Source organism: Tyto alba, unplaced genomic scaffold, assembly GCF_018691265.1.
Source record: "Tyto alba isolate M040663 unplaced genomic scaffold, T.alba_DEE_v4.0 Super-Scaffold_18, whole genome shotgun sequence".
NCBI lineage: Eukaryota > Metazoa > Chordata > Aves > Strigiformes > Tytonidae > Tyto > Tyto alba.
The window spans coordinates 10,530,471-10,551,454 of NW_024881280.1; the positions used below are offsets into that span (position 1 = coordinate 10,530,471).

General features: G+C 38.2%; 1 protein-coding gene across 12 annotated transcripts in view; it reads right to left on the reverse strand.

The window, feature by feature from the left end:
* Positions 1-20,984, reverse strand: part of SIPA1L1 (signal induced proliferation associated 1 like 1) — a 223,366-nt gene that overhangs the window by 144,442 nt on the left and 57,940 nt on the right. For 2 of the 12 annotated variants that reach the window (XM_042790731.1, XM_042790729.1), the window contains one exon: positions 6,380-6,476. The exons of 8 other annotated variants lie outside the window; for them this stretch is intronic. The gene's annotated coding sequence lies outside the window, so the exon portion shown is untranslated. Of the gene's footprint in view, positions 1-6,379; positions 6,477-9,746; positions 9,763-20,984 lie in introns of those variants that run through there. 2 more of the 12 variants (XM_032984579.2, XM_042790730.1) reach the window with 2 other exon arrangements.

The following is a 20,984-nucleotide window of genomic DNA, read 5'->3' on the forward strand; positions in this document are numbered from 1 at the left end:
GAGGAACTAAAGGCACTAAAGGTTTGCCATGCCAAAGCTTGGAACAGTTGACATGACCAGACACTCAGCCTCATAAAAAACAGGGCACCGATGGGGTTGAAGGAGGGGACCGTCCTCACACAATCTGGGAAGGTTTGCACACACACAAAACACCCAACAGCAATAAAACCAAAAAATCCACCATAACACATCCCAATTTAATTCTGTCCGACTGATTTCTCAACTTTAAAATACTTTGTCACCCTGGACTTCCCAGTTTAGAGAAAATTCTTCTCTTGTGTATTTTCTGATATACACAGATGCAAACATTTAACTTAATGAGAGAACTCAATCCTCCCACTTTCTATTTCTATTGGAGATGGACAGGCATGTGAGATGTTGCAGCTTGAACACGTTAAGACATTCACCTTACTTCTGTAAAGATACCATACATAAAGCCAAAGCTGAGTCTTCAACTACCCTGATGAGTTAAAAAATTGTTTGCAACTTCTGCAAATTATAAACTTCCTTTGTTTATAAAACGGTATGAATATTTATGTAAGCTGAAAAAGAGTCTGTGAAATGAAATGAAATATTAGAGGCATTAAAGGCCAATATAATCAATAGTATAGCTTCAAGGTACTGAAGAACTGCATATTAGTACCCAGCCTTCATATATGGAAATGATGGAATGAACGAGTGACTGATGACAAATCATGTAACAGCATATACAAGGCATAAGACTAAAGCAACAAACATGCTAAAAAAAAAAAAATCTATACAAATTAACAGAAAGCACTGTTTATTAACTGCATTACTACTAATGCTATAAAGAAGATGGAGACTGCGTTTTTACAAGGAATCACTGGAAAAGACGAGGGGTGATGTGTACCAGTTACTCCTGAGGAGGTGCCAATTGGACACAAGAGGAATATTTTTTGCAATGAGAACAATCAGCCACTGGAATAATCTCCCCAGGGAAGTGGCAATTCCCCAACACTGAACACTTTCAAGACTCAGCTAGAGAGGGTGCTGGGCCATCTCATCTAGACTGTGCTTTTCCTAACACAGGTTGGATCAGATGATCCTTGAGGTCCCTTCCAACCTGGTATTCTATGATAATGCGAAAGCTATACAGCTTCATTCACGTCATGATGTGTATATACATATGTGCTATGTTACATACATAAAAAGACATGACTAATGCCTCATGCTGATGGGATCTGTAAAGCTAGCATCACACCAGCTAGCAGACACTGATCTCTGTCTTTCATCAAATGGAGCAGAGTTAAGTTGTGGTATTGCATTATGCATAAACAGTGAATACAATTAAACTGAAAGCAAGCCAATCATCTCTGATCTCAAGTGGAAAGTGTAAACTCTGATCTTCACAGGTGACAGCACTGTACATTACTCCAATTTACTAAGTTAGCTTCCTTGAATCTGTAGTACGCAATAGAAAACTTGCAACACATAGTTGTGGCTAATCTTATGCAATCCACTAATGTTTAAGAACAAGAAATAATATCAAATAAGAGAGCAAAGCAGTTATGTTATTTTGTCTGGCACAGCGAAACTGAGAACTTGATTTTACAGTTCAAGAAGGATGCTGAAAAACTGGAAGAAAAAAAGTAAAAAGACTATAGAAAGAACACAGAGAGCAAGAGAAGGAAGTAATCTGATGTCTCAACAAGCAGATATACAGAACCACCAGTGACTGGAAGATACATCTGAACAAATTCAGGCTAGAAATGAGGCTTCTTTTGTTTTCAGATAGATGGAATCATTTAAGAACTGCTCATTTCCAAATTCCCAGAAACTTCTTCATTGAAACTGGATGCTTTCCAAATAAATGCTGTATTTCACCTTGGTGTATCTGTTCTGAAGCATAAATTTAGGAAATCTAATGGTCAATGCAGCTGTAGCAGTAGCAGTTGCATATGTTCTCAAAACACTACAAAGGAACCAAGCATTTTCCCTCTACAGGTAAAAAACAAATAACAATAATGGTCAAGGGCAGCACAGGAATGAAGTTTGCAGTTTTAATTCCAGTTTTACTACTCTATGGCCCCTTTTGTTGGGTTTTTGTGGTTTTGGGGGGAGTTTGGGGCTCTGGGTTTTTTGGGGGTTCGTGCATTTCTTTTTTATTGGTTTGTTTTGGCTTTTTTTTTTTTTTTTATTTGTTTTCTCTTAATTCAGCCCATGAACTTACTTTTTTTTTCCCCCCTGCTTCACAAATTCCACTTCTCTTTCAGTCTCAGATTCAATTGCCAATTCTTATTACTAACCTGCAACAAAGAAAAATATTTTAACTGCAGAAATCTGTTGCTACTGAAGTTTAAGTAGCACAGCACATTGTACTTTAGCAATATGCAAGCTGAGCCATGCAGACAATCAAAATACCAGGCTTGCTCATTTTTTACCAGCCAGTCTCACAAAATATTAATATGGCAGGATCAACTACAGAAATAATCTTGTTTGTTAATCAGGGTACATTTGTAGTCACACATAGTCTTAAGTACATAGTTACTAGTTCTAAGTTACACTACATTCCTCATTTTAAAGGTAAAACTAGGAAAAAGTCATTCATAGAATAATATATGTCTTTAATCTACCAACAGCTCTCCACATTTATGCAAGCTACAGAACTCAATAATTTGAGTTTTACAAAAGCCACTGAATTTCCAAGGCATAGGATTGCAGTGATTAAGCACCCAGACTCCCTGATGGTCTCAAACAGGGTGTGCTGTTAAAATTGCAGCAATCTTTTTAAATCCAGACTAGCTAGATTAAAGTTAACTTGGGTGTGGCTAGCCACTCTGAAATTTGGAAATTAGAAGATACAGCATATGTACCCTCATTCTTGGCCTGCCTAGTCAACAGGTACCCATAACAGAAAAAAGTATGGATCATTATAATCCATACCACTAAGTCTTCCATCATTCTAGACTAAGAAAACAGCAGTCAAAGCATAAAACCCTCGCCAGTTTACAGGTAGCCAAAAATGAACAGAATCCAAGCTTTTCTATTTTCGTTCTCTCATATACACATAGTTTCTGAATATGCAATTCTTTCAGTCTGTTACACAATGAAACATAGGTGAGACTTTTCTCATGAAGACCCATTTCCCATTATAACAGAAATATTTAGCTATTAGGAACATTATCCAGTTTTGTTGAATGGTCCCATTGCAACTCTCCAGTTCTAGAGTACATTTAAAAAAAAAAAAATCTCTCAACTATCACATGCCAACTTCTGGTAATTCACCGCACTGTTTTTAAACATAAAAGAAGGTTAAAATATACTAAGCACTTTCAATTTCTTTTCCATTTAAAGATAATAACTGTAGTTATCATTGCACTACCACATCACAAAAGCATTACAAAAGGCAAACACTAATTTGGGAACGTACATCTTTCAATGAGAGCATCTAATATCCCTAATCCCTTTGTGTCTCAGATGCATGTGTGCACAGATACATGCATGCATATGAAATACATACATATACTCTTCAAGAAACACCCTTTCTTACTTTATCAGCAAGCCAAGACTGTAAGCACTAATTGCAGGGGGTTTTCCTAGCTTCCTTCAGACTCCTCAGGGCACCAGCTTGAAGTACAGACCTACACAGTTCTAATAACAGAAACCCTTTGTACAATCACCAACTAAACCTTGGGGAAATTTCTGGGAGAAATGAAAACCTGCAAAATGTAAGAAAGGAACACAACTCTGTACATCTCCTCCTGGCCATTCAGAGAAACAGTAGCCATAGAGCTGCCATCTCCACTACAGGGAACACAGCACTACCTACTCTCAAACAAGTCCCTGTGACAGAGCAAGGGTCACTGAGGCAAAACCTTTCCCACCCCAGCCCCACCACATGCAACCAGGCCTTATTACCAGTGATAAATGAAGCCATAGGGCTTCAACCTGTCAACAGGAAAAGAATAGTACAGATAAAACCAGCAGCTTTAAACGCTATCCTATGAAATACAACTTCAGCCACTTAAGCACAGTGACCATCTCTTCCTCTTCCCTCCCCCAGTCCTCCTCTTTGCTTAGTTCTCCTTGACTTGCACTTAAAATAGTCTCAGATTAAGTTGCATGTAGGATTTTAGAACTTTTATTCTGTCAATATTAACATAAGAATGTGGGGAATCTAACAAAACCAAGTTTATGCTGCTGAATGTTTTACACCTAAGTAACTTTACAAATCCAATTAGATTCTGTATTTGAAACATAAGCAAAAAAAACCAGCTTTATTGGAGCATGTAACTATTTCTAAAAAAGCTACCTGTTAACATTGATATGCTTTACTAAAACATTTAACTCCCCACTGTAAAACCTCTTCATGAATTTCAGTGAACAAGACTGAGTCTATAAGACCATGAACTTACAAACAGAACTGTTACTAGTGAAACAGATCAATTTTTAAATACAAATTTGTGTAAATAAATTTGTTACAAGCTAGAATTTAAAGGTTTTAAAAATTCCCCTGGCAAAGAATTTCCATTAGCGAACAAAAATTGTATGTGTATAATAAAAAGGAACTTACCACCTTCAGTAAGTACTTCAGTGGCATAACATGGTGACACCATCAATGGCAAAATTAGTTTAATTAATTGAACATTCTTTATGGAAAATACATGACAAAAAAAACCCAGTCTGTGGAATCTAAACATAGCAGGGGGAAAAAAAAAACGTTCATTTACTTTCCACTTGTAAACTGAATGAATAGCTAAGAGACTGCTTTTACTTCATCATGCAAGACAGCCCTTTTTCATTGTCCATGCCCCACTATACAGTGTTTAGGAACAAAATATGTCTCTTGGGACCACAAACTTCAAAAACAAAACAAACTTTTGTATGGTGTGGTAGGAAGAGATGGACTCAACATTTTCTCCTCTCTCTGTAACTGAGAACTACATATCAAAGAAAATCACAATAATGACTACATGTAAAAATCAACACTAAAGATGATGCCAAGCAAAAAGGTAAGATGAATCAAGGGGAAAGATAAAATAATTAAAACACAGTCTTTTGCAAGGGCTCCTCTAGATCCACGAACAAATATGCTTGTTTCCAATATATGTCCCCTGAAGGAAATGTTTTGTTGTTATAATAAATCAAACCTCAGAGGCTAAGCAGTCCTCTGTCAACACAATGCAGCTTTGCTGATAATATTTCAGAAGAACAGGTTTAAATTCACACTTTCAATACAACATCGTCCAAAACAACTACAACAACAACTACAGGGCAGATTCTCTCAAATAAGAAGTCTGTTTGTTTCTTCAGACATCCCACAGACTGAGGAGCTGATGTTACAAGGCAGGGTTTGTTCTTTAGTAGCAATGTTTATTATACTACTTGTCACTTCCAGACTGGACTTCCTCTGTATACCCTACATCTATAGCTTTCAACAGTTGTTCATAAACAGATCATTCAAACCTGTTCAGAGGAGGGGGCTGTGTTTTTACTGACTGGTTGCAAATCAGCTTAAACTGATCGCAGTTCAGCTCTTAGTGCTGTTCTTCCTGCAGTCCCTAGAAAGTATCCTGGTCACTTCCCTTCAAGCAGCACTACGGCTTGCCCAGCACATTAAGTTCGTTCAGGAAGCCAATCTGTCTGAAAACAAATCCACCCCTGCCCATCTTCGCAAAGCCAACACCACTGTTCCCCATCCTTCCCCTCTCCCAACCCCCCAAAACCACACACTGCAGTTTTCCAACCTTCCTGACATGCCACCTTGAACCAGGTTAGTAGACACCCGCAAAGCACTTGCATTTGACACGAGACAGAGGGCAAGACTGTATGTGCAGAACTGCAACATCTCATGCTTACAGCATCCTTTTTTTTCTTTCCACAAACTCCTTAATCATATATTTCTCTGCGAAAGGACAAATCACGTACTAAAACCCAGTCCTTTTCAAGAAAGAGGCGCAGTGAGAATAATCATCCCTTTCTTCCATACAACACAAGTTTAGTTTCACAAGTAGATTAAAAGAAACCACCTACAAGAACTACTGTGTTTTAGAAAATGTGACAAAATGAGGCATTCTGTCACAGCCTGAACAGAGTCCAACCTGCTTTTACAAACGCTTCTACAAATACCTAGTAGAAAGCGGGGAGGGAGTAGCCATCTAGTTCCCTTGCTTCTCCCTCCTGAAAAAAGCTCTCACGTATAGAGGATGCATTCAGCGACAGACTGGGATACAGTCTGGCACGCGGCGGCAGCCAGCCTACCCGGGTAAACCACCGTGCTGCAGACCACCCCTTCTGTATTGTATGAAACACTACGTGCTATCAGCAGTCACAAAAGCCAACAGTGATTCTGTGACAACTATCACTACTCCAGAGGGTGACTGTCAGATGGTGCAGAAAGAGGAGCATTCACTCTTACCTACCCGAATTCCTGAGAAGGCAGGCACATGCAGCTTTAGCAAAAACTCCTGGTGGCTGTCACGCCAGGCTTCAGATGAACCATGGCACAGCGAAAGCTAGAAGCAGAAAGACCGTGGGTATGAACAAAATTTGAATGGAAAACGAACAGGTGAAATCTTTTTAAAGAGGTGAAGAGCATTGTGAAAACTGTGCTTTTAAGAAGCCGGAAGCAAAAAATGAAGACTTATAAAACAGAGAACCTATTAAGATTTTGCAGCTAACTTATTCACCTCAGAGAGTCTGCATGAGATACTGCATGAGAACAATCCCAACCTTCCTTTTATCACCCCTCCTCTGAACAAAGTTACTTTCTTCCAGAACACATTCTGCCAGGCACTTGGAGATTAAACAAACATTTGGTTATACGTGAAAGAAAGGGGACATTTAGCAGTGCTGTGGCCCACTTTTTTCCCCACTACTCAACATAAGGCCTATCACACATCTCAAACACACACGAGAGCAAGAGGGAGTTTCTCATCACCAACTGTAGTCCTCTAAGTCTCAGGGTAGCAAGGAAAAAAAGTTTCAAAAGTGGCCCTTCCTATGTACCAGCTCCTGTAATAAAATATGAATTGTTTCAGCATTAGCCTTAATATCTGATCTGTCTATTGCTAACAAAAGGCTTGCATCTGTAGCTGATGGGAGCCCTCTAAAATTAGACTGGGCAAACAGATGTAACCATGGAGATTTATGCTGCAGTCCTGGAACTCCCCAGAGGCACAAGCTGGACGTAGAGCACATACCACCAATGAATTTTTGTCCTCCTCTACTCCCACCAAGTTCACACATTACAGGAGATACGCAGTGAATCATTATCAAAGAGCTTGAAAGCCAACTCTAAGTAAGGAGACTGGAGAAGACCTAGACCTCTTCTCCATCCTGGTTTTCCCCAGTCCAGTTCACTGCAAGTCTACAGAAGCACTTGTACTGACATGAGACAGAATAAGCAGACAAGGATGGCTGCTTTAAGCTGCAATGCCAGCGTAAGCTGCACATATAAAACCATGGTAACAAGCACTATTTATTTTATCCTAATGATCTCCGAAATTTGCTAAGTAAATAATTTTAAGTCATCCATCACTACTCTCTCAACAGTATTTCTAGACAGAGTTGAATAAAGTTTCAATACTTGGTAGCAAGAACATAAGCATTAACCAAAATTCAAGTGTCAGACAGTATTACCAACAGAGCTCAAGAAAGTCATTATTGCTATCTTCCCTTATGCAATTAAAAATACTGCTTTCAGAGTTGTTTTTTTTGTTGTTGTTGTTTTTTAATTGCAAGTTAGGTTTAGGCTTATTTACAAAATATTTGTGAAATTAAGACCTTGAAAAATTGAGAAGCATCATCAAAAAAGCTGCAGTACACAAAAAAAAAAAATTCCCCAATGAACCAAAAGCAGTTTCCAAAAGGTAGGTAGAATTAAACTTATGTTTAAAATAAGGTAGCATTCCAGAAAGAACTTCATTTTAACTTTCATATTACCAAACTGAGCCTGTCCTTCAGGTAGAATCATATTCTTGATTTTGGGGTAAAAAAGTTCAATTATAACTCAGTGTAATGAAGCAAGTAAAAGGTTTAAAATCTATCTGCTTCTGATTGCTACTGACATTTTGGCAAGTCATTTGGGCAGCAGGTAAATAAATAATTTCCACAGGTGGTGGCCTTCTGGTCAAGAAAAAATTTCCTTGTTTTCTTTAGGGTGAAATTCTTCACCTATTCAAGCATTACTAAGATGCATCATAATTCTAACCCAGAACTCTCCATTTTCTTTGGTGTTAAATTATAGACCTGCTGTGTAAAGACTTTTTTTTTTTTTGTAAAAGATTGCCTGTGAAGCTCAATTGTGATTGGGAAGGCCGCCTACACAGCAGAAAGAGTGAGAAAAAACACACTTGCAGAGCTGAAAAAACATTGGTGTAGGCGTACGTAAGGAGGGAGGGAAGAAAGAACTTAGTTCTACTCAAAAAGGCTATTTTCTTACATCACCCTCAAAAGAACTAAAATGTGTTACTTGAAGAGAATTCAAAGGATTGTTTGCTACATTCCAGATGTCAAAATGCAGTACTACAAGCAAGATGAGGAATCCTTGCAGATTCTTCCCCTGGTTTCAGAATCTGCCACCTACCCAAGGAACATTTCACTTCCCCCACTGCTCTGCTGCATCTTGCAAAAGCTGTTTGCATGGAGCGCCAAGCCACCTGCAGAACAGCAGGTCATTGCTTTAGAAGCATTATATAATTAATAACATTAGGACGTACTGAAACTGTAGCCATAGAGTTTTCAAAAAAAAGAAGCGGAAAGAGAATGCTTTCTAGAAACACTAGGAATAACTAGTGTTTATTCTCAGCAGAATCTAATAGTACTTGAAACTGCTGAAAAAATAGCTACAAGAAGTTCAGATGTTTCTTTCTCATACGGACTTAAAAACAAAAACATTTTCCTCCCTAGCCTACACAGCCTTCAGTCCATGCATCTCCAAAGAAAAATGAGCAGGCCTTTCTGGATGTCCTATTAACTAATCCAGATTTTCATAAGAAAGGACGAAAAAGCATCAGTGGAAAATATCCTTCTCTGTTTTCTTTAGGAAGGCACAACCTATATGCATCACAATTTCTAAATAAAGAAGTCTACATAAAGTGTTCTTGTGCCATCATAAACCTATGAGAATATTTTAAATAGGTCTGTCTTTCCCTTCATAATAAAAGCAAAAGGTTTTTGACATGCCTGTGTTATCTGATTATTACTGTAATTACTACTAGAAGAATGAAGACACCCAGAACAAATTTCACCAATGAACTTCAATAAACATGAGACCATACACTGCAGCAAAAAAGGTGCTGTTGCTCCCATGGCGTTGGACACCAGTCGGCAACCTACTTTGTAAACCCTAGTCACTGGAAGATAGGAGTTCAGCACCTAATTCCCTTGAGTGTTTGTTTGGGCTAGTATTTTCAAAGTCCTGTGCCTAGCAAATGACTGAAATCCAGCAGCCGCAGAGCACAGCCTACAGAGCAGTGCTCCTGAAAGGCCACCTCCAAGCTAAGCTTTCACAGGGCTCTAAATTTCATCTCCAGGCAAACATATGTTGTCACTGAAGATGCTGAAGGCCAGAAACTGATACATAACTTTACTCCAAAGTAGACTGCATTTTCATACATCTTTTCAACTATATGACTGTTAAGCACTAATGGCTGTTACTCATGCACATCAGAAACACAGCTAAGACAGGATTTTGAAAAGCACCAAGCCTGCTGACTAGAACAAACCTATACAGCAAGCAAAAGCAGCACACTCAGAAGTCACAGCTAAGCTCTTAAAATTACTCTTAAAACAGAAGACAGTTGCTCCTGAAGCTCACTGAGGCACAAATTCTGGGTCAGAAAGGCAGGCAGGGATGAAATGTCAAAGGGAGGTATAAAACTCATCAGCAGTAGAACCTCCAGAAAAAAAGAGGATCTGAAACAACATGAAATGGTGAAAAACACATAAGCAAGAAAAGAAGGTGATATAAAAACAAGTACAAAAAAAATAAAGGTGTCTAAAAAGTCATAAGAATTGAAATCCCTTATTCTAGGAAAATTAGAGTTGTGTATTATAGAGGAAGGTATATAAACTCCTACTAAACTTTGAAATTATAGCCATCTTGGTGAATAGAGAAATACTATTTCTGACACATTAATAAAGCCTCTCTACATACTAATACACATATAATTCTAATAAACCAAAAGTGCATGAAAATGTTACTCAACAAATAAATCACATACACAGAACTTGCATCCTAATAAAGCATATCCTTTCATGCTTGACTTGTCAAGCTAAAGAACATTTGCTTCAAGAGTCACTGCCAGAATAATCTGTTCTCTCATATTCTTCCATGAATTTCACTTTTAGGTAAAATTAAGGTTTAAGTATTCTTAGTGAGAACAGAACAGCTCAAGGTAGTTTGGAAGGCTGCCTTTTACCTTCAGGCTTTAAGATCTCCAGTCAGACACAGGCCACTAGGAAAGAAAAAACACTAGAAGAGAACAGAGGGCTGTCAGGGGATTCTCTGCTGCTGCTGACATCAAAACTCAGAGAGAATATTTACCTTTTGCTTTTCAGACACTAAGACCTTTAGGAATTTCTCAGAGATATGCTACTAACAGGGAAGGAAGCTGAATTAGTGAAACTCTTCTTTTACTTTCTCATACATTTTTTGTAAAATACCAGTACAGAAAAAGAGATTAGAAATTGAATTATACTTCAATTTTTGAATGAAGGGAGATTCAGCTCAGGTTGGGGGGCCATGTCTGGGTTTTCTCATTTTGTGTGTTGGTTTCTTCCTCTCAAAGGTAAAGTACAAGTCTGATGCAGATTTACAGCCTGATACAAATTCAAATGCTTTTGACATCGTAATTATACAGTATCAATCAAAATTAGAAACATTGCATTTAATTCATTAACGACTTTGCTGCCCTGTCAACAGGAGTCAATTACTGTAATTCTTAGCATTCTTCTCAAAAGGGGTGATGGAACAAAATTTCTCTGAAGTTTGCTTAGCCTGAAAAGGCTTCTTCTGATATTCACATCATTTTAGTACAGTAAGTCATAACTTTTCCTGGTTATTCACTACCACCATGGCTTACACACTTTCACACGGAGGCCAGTTTTTCTAACCACATGGTGTAAGACTTTTAATAGCATATAAATGGCTTTATGTTTACCTTTAAAATAACTGTACATCCTACAAGTTAAATACCCACACCAAGAAAATACTGCCAAGCTGAAAGAGCTTCTCATCTATGAACTAATGCTTTTGACCAGTCCTGAACTAACTACAGTGAAACATCAAGGAATTTACAGAGCACAACCATGAACAGATGAACTTAAGAGTTTTTCCTGACAACAGCGAGCACTTTAAAAGGAATACCAATACTTCAGTTTGAAATGGAGATAATCAACAAGTGCAGAGTCTACTTTTTCCCCCCTTACACGAAGTACTGACCCACCCTTTTTGCTGTCCAATATTCTCTCTTTAAAAGTTAGGCCTTCTGTTCAGACAAGTTGTCCTATTGCTTGTTTTTCAGTCTAGATTTCTGTCACATCTAAACTGTAAGAGAAGGATGGGATTTTCCACTGCAGAAGCAGTTACTGCCAAGCAAAGAACTAATAATCTGTCTATGGCAGAAAACACTGGAGGAGCAAGAATAAAGGGCAAATTCAGCACAGAATTTGCAAATTCACAATTTGAAAGACTGAGTTGGCATCTCAACTGACTTCTGTATTTGGAATTTTAAAGCTGTTAGTCAACAAAAACAGAGGAAGCACCACAGAGAATGTACCAGTGTTAGGAAGCTTTCCACAGATAAGGGACCAAAGAGCTTTGCAGATAAGGTAAATATCACTAAATCAAATACAAAGAAAGGGAAATCAAGGCAAGAAGAAGAAAAGGAGTTGTTCAAGGTCCTCCAGCAGCCAAAAGGAAGTCTGAAATATTCGTCTTCCAACTTCCAGCACCTATGGCAAAGGACCATCACGACTTCCCTTTGTACGAAGGATCTCATCAGCACTCTGAGGAACTGATAATACACATAATGTAAGCAACAATACATTAACTAGACAAATTAGATGCCCAAAACAAGGAGGAAGAGAATTAACAGCAAGCAATCTAAAAGCCATGAAGCACCATTACTGAACAGCCTCTGCACATGCCCAGCAAGCTTCTATTGGCAACAAAACAAAACATGAAATCCTGTTTCCTCAATCTTTCATGATATACCAGCATACTGCAGAAACTCCACTGCTCTACCCTTTGCCACAAGTGTTTAAACCAGGAATATCCAAATGTAGATTAGCGTATGTGCTGTGAGCACCACTTTTATAAGCCTCCAGTCCCCTTCACAGCACACCAGAAACATACACCATGCATATTCTACAGAAGGAAGCTTCACAATAAAAGTTGCATAGATGTATACTGCCCATAAAATTAATTAAAAGAGGCATTAACTACATCACTATAGTTTCAAAATATCCAAGAGAATAATAAAAACTCCACTCTGTTGAGCAGCATTCATTCAGTCTTCAAAAGCCTTGAAACTATGTCAAACTGAAAATCCTAGTAATCTCCAAGAAGTTTCACACTCCATAAATCATATCTTCTTCTATCCCTAATTCAAAATTCAACTACAATAAAAAGGCTATTCTTTATCTAGAAATTTTTTTGCACATGTAACTAAACTTCTGCTTTCCTATGCTGCAAGCCTTCCTTCAAGGAAAAGAAAACCTTCAGCTACATCACTTTTGAGGTAAAGCAGAACTCGTTATTTCCATCCTACTGAATGAGACAGAAGTAATTCAAAATATTCTCCTGCCACACCCAAGGTTTCCATTTTCAGTGGAGAATCCTCTTTTACACTTGTATTTCATGGGAACTGATAATCTGTTATTCCACAAAACACAAGCACCTTACGTCTCCATCCCCATCTGGTTTGCCTGGCAGACCTCATAATTTCAATTAGAGTGGGGATTTCTCTACCTGTTCAAGGATCTTCATGTTTTTTGCCAGGTTAAGATAAAATTTAAAAGGGCTCTTCGCCCATTTTCCCAGGAAAATTACAAGCTATTTTGTACACAGTAAATAGCTTATTTATTTGTATTTCAAGATATTCCACTACATAAACAATCTTTCACAGTCATTGTCATGGTCAAACAACTGTCCAGGAAACAAAAAAAGTATTCCTCTGTCTGCTTAGACAGCATCAATATTATTACAGCTTATATAAAAAAAGTTTTGTAAAGAATTTATTGAAAACAGGCACAGTCTAGCAATTTGACCATGTCTAAGAGCTCTGCATAATTCTAACAAGCAATTTTACTTGTCTGTTCTGTAATTTTCCCATTAATGAAAATAATATTTACTTCACAGGGGTCCGAACGATTAATTTCCATGAAAAGCTTGAATCTAAAACAGAGGGTAATTTGATAGATCTCTGAGGAGAGAGGGTGAAGGAAAAACAAATTAGATTTTATATTAGTTTTCAAATGAAAATATATCTGAGTTGCAGCAGAACCATCTACTTTTGCATTTCCAAGAATATTAGCAAAATTACACACAATATAGAAAAACTCAATGTTAATATAATTTCTCTCAAACTGCATGTCCAGTCATGAACAGCAGCAGATTCTTCAACACCAGATTTTTATGTGGACAGGTTTCAGAACCTGCCTTGATTCCTGTCCATTCCGAAGTTGCTTCAATTTCACTAACAAAATAAGATGTAGCATTTTAGAACTTAGTGCTCATTTATCCATGGGAAGTAAAGGAAGAGAGTTGCAGAACACTCCATACATATTACTTTTAATAAAACTAAACCAAAAGAAAAATGTAAGAAAGTACCCCGTGATTCCAGGGACTATTAATTTATCTAACTATTAAGGATTCACTAAAGTCTATTCCCAGCTTCAACTGTCAGCTGGAAGCCAGAAGAATTACCCAGTCCACATCAATATGCTACATAATTATTCAAATACTATTCTTAAGATGGTCTCACTTTTACAGAACCTTTTGCACCCAGACTGAGCTGAGAATCTAGTCCATACTTTTTCTTCTTTTGTTAAAAATAAAGTGAGTTTGAATGTCTGGTTCTCAACATGGCATTCTCTTATTTGACAGTAAATAAAGCAAAGTACGAATTCACAAATACATACTTTTCCTGCTTTTTTTCAGTACACAAAGCACTAAGAAACCAGTCTACTTCAGGTAGATTAATTTGGGTATTTTGAATTCATTTCTGGAGTATGTTTGATAGAGACTAAAGAGTCTTAATAAAAATTGTCTTTCTCAAAGTAAGTATCTGATGCATTGATGGGCAGCATATTGTACAGTACCTACCACACTGACACAGGCTCTGACTCTAGATACATCATCTTTAAAAGTATGGTCTGAAGGAAAATGACTAATTACAAGATATAAGATTGAACCCAAGTAAGGAAATGGAGATATAAGGAAGTCAGGAATGTTTTTCTTTTATTTTTGCCAGGAAGAGGGGGCTAAAATAACATATTTGTTTATCTACAAATGCTGCAGTTGAAACATCATGTAACTAACAGTCTTGGTTACAGAGAAAAATACACTGTTGAACAATGATTTTAATAAGAATACCAAAAAACTAGATATCCTTGTTTCTAAAACTGCAATTGTAGGAAAGAAACTAGAGTAAGAAAATTGCTTATATGGGAAATTAGATTATGAAGAAACAATGCAGAAAGATTATCCATTCTTAATGAAATATGTGAGACATTTCCATGTTGCCACAAACTGAGATTCTACACTTCAGTAACTACTCATTAGCGCTGGGGAAAAATCACAACCTAAAAGTGCAAGAGTAGAAAAAATGTTACTTAATCTAATGCCGTAGCATAAAAAGTGATGATATAGATTTTGTTGGGGTTTTTTTGTTTGTTTAGATGCAGAAAACTGAGTTTACTTTTACTTTACAAAAAGATACTCTCTAAGGAAAGGTTCACAAATGTTAGTAACTGCAAACCTGCAGCACCAGACTAATGTAATCAAATTACAGAGGTTGCAGAAGTTACAAATGTTGAAGAACATAAAACTAAAAAGGGTGTGGGGAGCATAACATCGGCAATTAGAAAGGCCAGTAAATAATGTATTTTTTTTTTCCCCCAAGCCACAGAACCACAGTGGAGGAGGCACAACACCTCCACCAGCAGCAGCACTCCTCCAGAAGGCAGCCACAGTGTTTTCGGCAGCTCAGCTCAGTCACGGTCACAGCAGAAGCACCCACTATCCACATCCGTTTCTTAATCAAATATATCCTGTACACCAGAGATTTCCATTAGAGGAGAAAATTCTCAATTCTTATGCCAAGCTAAGAAGTTAAAATGTAAAAGGAGAATCAATAACAGAAGCACAAGACCCAAGCGCATTGCAAACCAACATTTCTTAAGTGATTTCACAACCCAAATAGCATCTTCTGCTCTGCTCCATTTGAGTCATTGTCCATCACAGTCAAGAATACACAGAACAAATCAATTCTTCACCTGCTTCCCTATATCCTTTAAGGCAGAACATGACTACCCTTCTAACTAAAAGCCTTGAGAAAAACCTGTTCCAGTGACTCATTCAAATAAACATACCAGCAAAAGTTTACATTCCAACAGTTGAATGTAAAAATAGTGACTCTAAACCTTGAGGAAAAAAATTAACACATTGCTCTTCAGTTATTCATAAAAATATTTGTCCATTCATACCAGATAATCAAAATGTTGCACAGCTCAGTGAGCTATACTAACAGAAGAGCCAGAAATTAGCACTATTCGGTGGAAGCTATGGACTCCATATGACATGTCATTCCTCTGAATATGTAGGTGTAGGAACATGTCTTTAGCAAGATAAAAAAAGGTTATTCTCTTACATTAAATAAAAACAAGCAAACCCGCTAAAAAGTAATCATTCAGAGACTGTCCACATTGTTCCTATCTAAAAAAGCTTGCCTGCATGCCTGCAGTGAAACTCAGTAAGCCTTATTTAAAATTTTTCAATTTCAAGATTAGATTTAAAATGCAGTCTTGAGAACCCACAGACAAAGCTTCAAACTGTTTCATTAATAGAAAAATACTTCACAGGAAAGACCATGTCAGCTGTATTGTGGCCATTTTAATTACCTAACAGCAGATTTTTTTTTTTCCCCATACATTTGGGGATACATTTTGAAAATCTATAGGGTTATTATATGATGTCACTGACAGCGTCTACAAAGAGCCTAAAGGCAGACCTTTAATTATTTTTATCCAATCCTAACAATATGACAGTGTCAATATTACACATGCTTGACAGTTAGCTTCTGACTGGGATCAGAAAAAGCATGGGAAAGAAAACATTAGTACTGCATCACAGAATTCAAGCGATCAAGAACACAAATATGGGGCACGAGCACAACTTTGGCAAATTCTGCTTATAAAAAACCCAGACATATCATAAGTGGCAGCTGATTTAAGAAACATCCTATTAAGGCTGTACAGGGCCAATTAAACCCACTATAAAGCATGTATGTGCTGCTGGTGGGGGAGAGCTCTCCTCCCCTATTCTTTGGAAGTGTTGGCTTTCAGCAGGATTGATCCCTCGCTTCAGCCCACCCTGCAGCTGCACACATCTGTAAGGGGAGGAAGTAGGAAGGAGCAGCCAAGCTGGAGCAGGGGGAGGACAAGAGCAAGATGTGCCCTTGCAAGGGCTACATGGACTCATGCCAGGCTGGCATCGCTGCACGCCCGCACCCTGAGCTTCCAAGGAGACAAATTCTCAGTTTTAATAGGAAAATACAGATCCCATCCCATACTGCTACAACAGAAGTTACCAAGAGAGAAGGCTGAGCTTCGAGACACTCTGAGATGCCCATTTCATTTTCTGAATGAAAAATCTCATCCCATTGGCTTTACTAGTTACCCCACACAACTATTCATTGCTTTGAGGAAAAAAAACCCACCTGAACTTTAGCTAAAATACTAATTTTATCAGGTACATGCAAGCTTAAAATCTGTCAGTACACTCCAAAGTTAGGTTCAGATGTATTATGACTCTCATTCAAAGAGATTCAGCAGAAGCATTTGAAAAAAAACGCAGCAGCTGTAGTTACCACACATAGCAGAGTTTCCCTTTTTAGCATGACTAATGTAAGGGGAATTGACAATGAGCTTCCACAGTCCTGATGTCCCATAGATGGGAGACAAATCAAATAAGGCCAGACTGGTGCACTCTGTTAATGGATCTTCTCCTGACCTGTGGCAAGTAATCTCATCATCTATATGTAAAACTGCTCTAATGAACTAATTTTTAAGAAAGGTCACAAATGGTTATATAGCAATTACGCACAAGAACAATTTGCTGCCCTGTTTCAAATACTTGGAGAACACAGTATTATTGGCATGTTATACCAAAAGGGGCTTGAAATCCAGAATAGAGATCCACCATCCCATAAATCACTTGAGTGTTTGGGTACAGATAATTAGCAGTTGTAGTTTTGATGTAGTAAAGGTCTTTCTTGACAAAGGAATATTTCCAAATCTAAGGACATGCATTTTTATGCTATTTTAGAGGGTACCACATGCTTTGTGGGATAAGGACTCCACCATCACCAGGTTCTCGACCACCACAGCCACATGAAGCTGAAGTGTTAAGAAAACAGCACACTCTTGCACAGGGAAGACACAATATGTCAAACCCATAATCAGCACAGGATTACAATCACCGTGTTCATATAGCACTGTAAGAGGCACAGAGATACTCTAGAAAAGCTGTCAATAACAACACAAAGTTTACTCCAAAGGAGGGACTCCTATCACACTGCTCACTCAATTCTTTCCTTACAATGCAACAGGATCTCGAGTTACAGTCTCCGGTTGCTTTCAAACACAAAAATACCTTGATCGTAAGTATTCCTCACACTTCCCTGGCTTTCTGAAATATTTTGGTATCAGTGAAGCACAAGCAAAGGTTCTTTTCTCTCTATCTAGACTCAACACATGAAAAACTCTCCTATCACCAACCTCGCGCAAAAACCCACGTTACTTAAGTGCACTTCTCCAGAGGGATGCATTTGATTTTACCCTGAAGAATGTTCCTTGTGATCCCTGCACCAGTCACCAGGATGCAAACACGGTTTCGCTGAGGAGAGGATGGGAATATCAACACTGCACAAGGGTTTGAAGGAAAACTACCTTCGCCAAACCATGCCGCCAGGATCATGTGCACTCACAGATTCGGTGCTTTGCTGCTCTTCTCACTCAAGCACATCACTTAGTTTTGTGTTATACAAGTTACAACAAGTAAATCTTGAATCAAATCTTAAATAACTGTGCATGGTAATTAGAGGAAAACTATTAGAGCCCATACGAAAGGACCATTTCATGGAAAACAAATACCTGTAATCACGAACATCAGACATAAATAAAAAACATTGAAGTAACTAAAACAAAATACCCCTTCAAAACAAAGGTAACTTAACAACAAAAATCTTTCCAGATGTGGGTGTCACTGCTCAGCACAAGTCCCTAAACTCTTCCATCCTGTGCCAGGTGGGAGGGCAAGTGCCAGACACACCTGTGAGGCTCTGGGCTGACCTAACCCTCTAGGCAAAACCAAAGTAAACTCTATTCCAACACAGTTCACACCAAGAAAAAACATGCTAAGTGTAATGGAAGACTAATGTGGCTGTATGCTAATGAACACAAAATAAATTAGCTATTGAGAAAATATTATAGGAACTCTTCTCTTAGAAATTGTCTATCAGCATGGATGTGCTGTGTTTACACTTAATTTCCACCATTTCAAATTTTGATTCATATTCACTAATTTGTCAACAGTTGTACCTAGACCTGAAAGGAAAGGGGAAGAAATGGGAGAAGACCAAGCTGTCAAACCCTTTACTTGAAGAAATTACTGGCTAAAGCCAGTCTTTTTAAAAACTTTTTGTGGACTTCGAAAAGTTTATAAATACGTCCTTATATTTGAGAAATATAACCTAAGGCTTTCAAACAATTTACCTTTAACTACAGTTGTTAATATTTTCTTAATCATGCTTATATTCACGGCACAAATACCACACTGCAGGACGCAGATTTTTTTTTTTTTTTTTTTAAGCTGTATTTTTGTTAGGTTCATTTCACAAACCATCTGTTTCTCAATAAAACACATACATAATGGGATATCTGCCTTAAAACATGCTCTCAAGTAAGAGGTTCTACCTTCCTTCTCCTTCCTTTCAGGCCTTAGATGGCAGATGGTCAAGAGGATGTTTATAGAAATAGAGGATGTTTATTAACCACCCTTCATAGGTTGAAGAGGCTGGTGCCTTAATAAAAACATTTGACAATGCCTTTTAGCAATCAAAACACTGAACATGTAAGGCATTCAAATAATTCTGTTAAAAAATACTTGGAAAATACTGATCCTGAATTCACATCTGCAAAGCTGCCTTCTTACACCTCAATGGGTCTAAATCTCCCAAATACAACCGTCACTCAACCTCTGCCATATTTAAGCATTACTTTAATTCAGAGTAAGTCTCAACAACACTCATGGAGTAAACAGTCCTCAAGGACTGCCAGGATTAAGAATTAAATAGTTAGGAATTCCTGGTTTTCTTCATATTGCAATTTTAATTAAACATCCTTCTTCTTTTGAAGAAAGAAAGTGAAAGTTTGGTAAACTTATTAACCAGGTCACAGTCAGACTTGCATAAACTTTACCATGCTAATCACAGAAAAAGAAAAGCTATAGTAGCAGACTGAATTTGGCTGGGTTACAGAACACGCTGTTCAACATTACAGGCCGGGATTAATCCATATTCTGCGTATATCTTCTTTACTTCAATTACTCCTCCTTAGCTCTCTTTTTGTGAAACAAGAATTATGCCATTCCAGAGACACATAACCAAGGCAGGCAGGCTGAGGGTCAGAGGGTCTCTCGTCGGGCAGTCAGCCCCCTCAGGGACCGCCCGAGGCAGCCAACCCACAGCCCCAAACCATACACTTCCATACATGAGAGCTAACTGTCACTGCTATGGAATCATACTCCATTTTGTGTTACTGCATTTTAACAAGATTTCAGCTAGTCCTCCAATTGCTCACTACTGGAAAGGGATGATCTTTTAAAAGAAACCCAAATGAACCCAAAAAAACAAAACCAACCCATCGCAAACTAAGGTCTGACTGCCCATGAGAAGAGACTTGCTTAAGAAAGCACTTGGACACATCTGTCCAAGTGACACACCAAATCTGACTTTTGCCCTTCAGAGTTAAACTGTCAGAGGGTAATGCCATGCTTATGTCAGTCTGGAGAAAGCAGGAGCTGCAGAAGACAGCAGTCCTGGCTTTTCCCACCTTCTCAGCCCTTTCACATGCTCTCACCAACAGCCAGCTGGTGATGTGGTGAACCAGATCAAGAGAGTCAACTCAACCGGAACCTGGAATGTCTTCTTTAGCAGGTTAGCTTTAAACACAAAGCAATATCCAGTCGAGTTTGATGAATGGTTACCAGAATGCCCATGCTAGCAAAAGGCTACATGGGAAAGTTCAGAGCAGCAAAAGACCACAGTTTTTGGCAGTAACTGAGTCAATTCAGGCTGGATTAAAATTGCCTAGGGAACTACAATATTAATCATCTACATTTCAACAAGTCATTTTCCAAAGCTTCTGTTCCTGTTGAGAATTTTTATTATCTTCTGCCCAGCAACACCTAAACCAGGAAATGGGATCTAGGTCTTCAAACAAGGTCATCTTCCATCACACCACCAGGTACACCAGGGTCCAATCCAGCACATTCAACACACAGCCATTAAACTAGAGCCTAAAAAAACTACATCTCACACAGACTAAGGGGAAGTGTGATCCACATGAAACAATACAGACACTGATAGTCAAAATTCAGAAGGGGCGGTGGCAGTACTGGTTATAAAGGATAAGTAAGCATTTTTCAGATTTGAGACAGTGCAGTTTCTTTCTCCCGCCATGTACTTTGTTTTTCTTCAGATCAGCAGATCCAAGTCCTGTAATATATGAAGTAA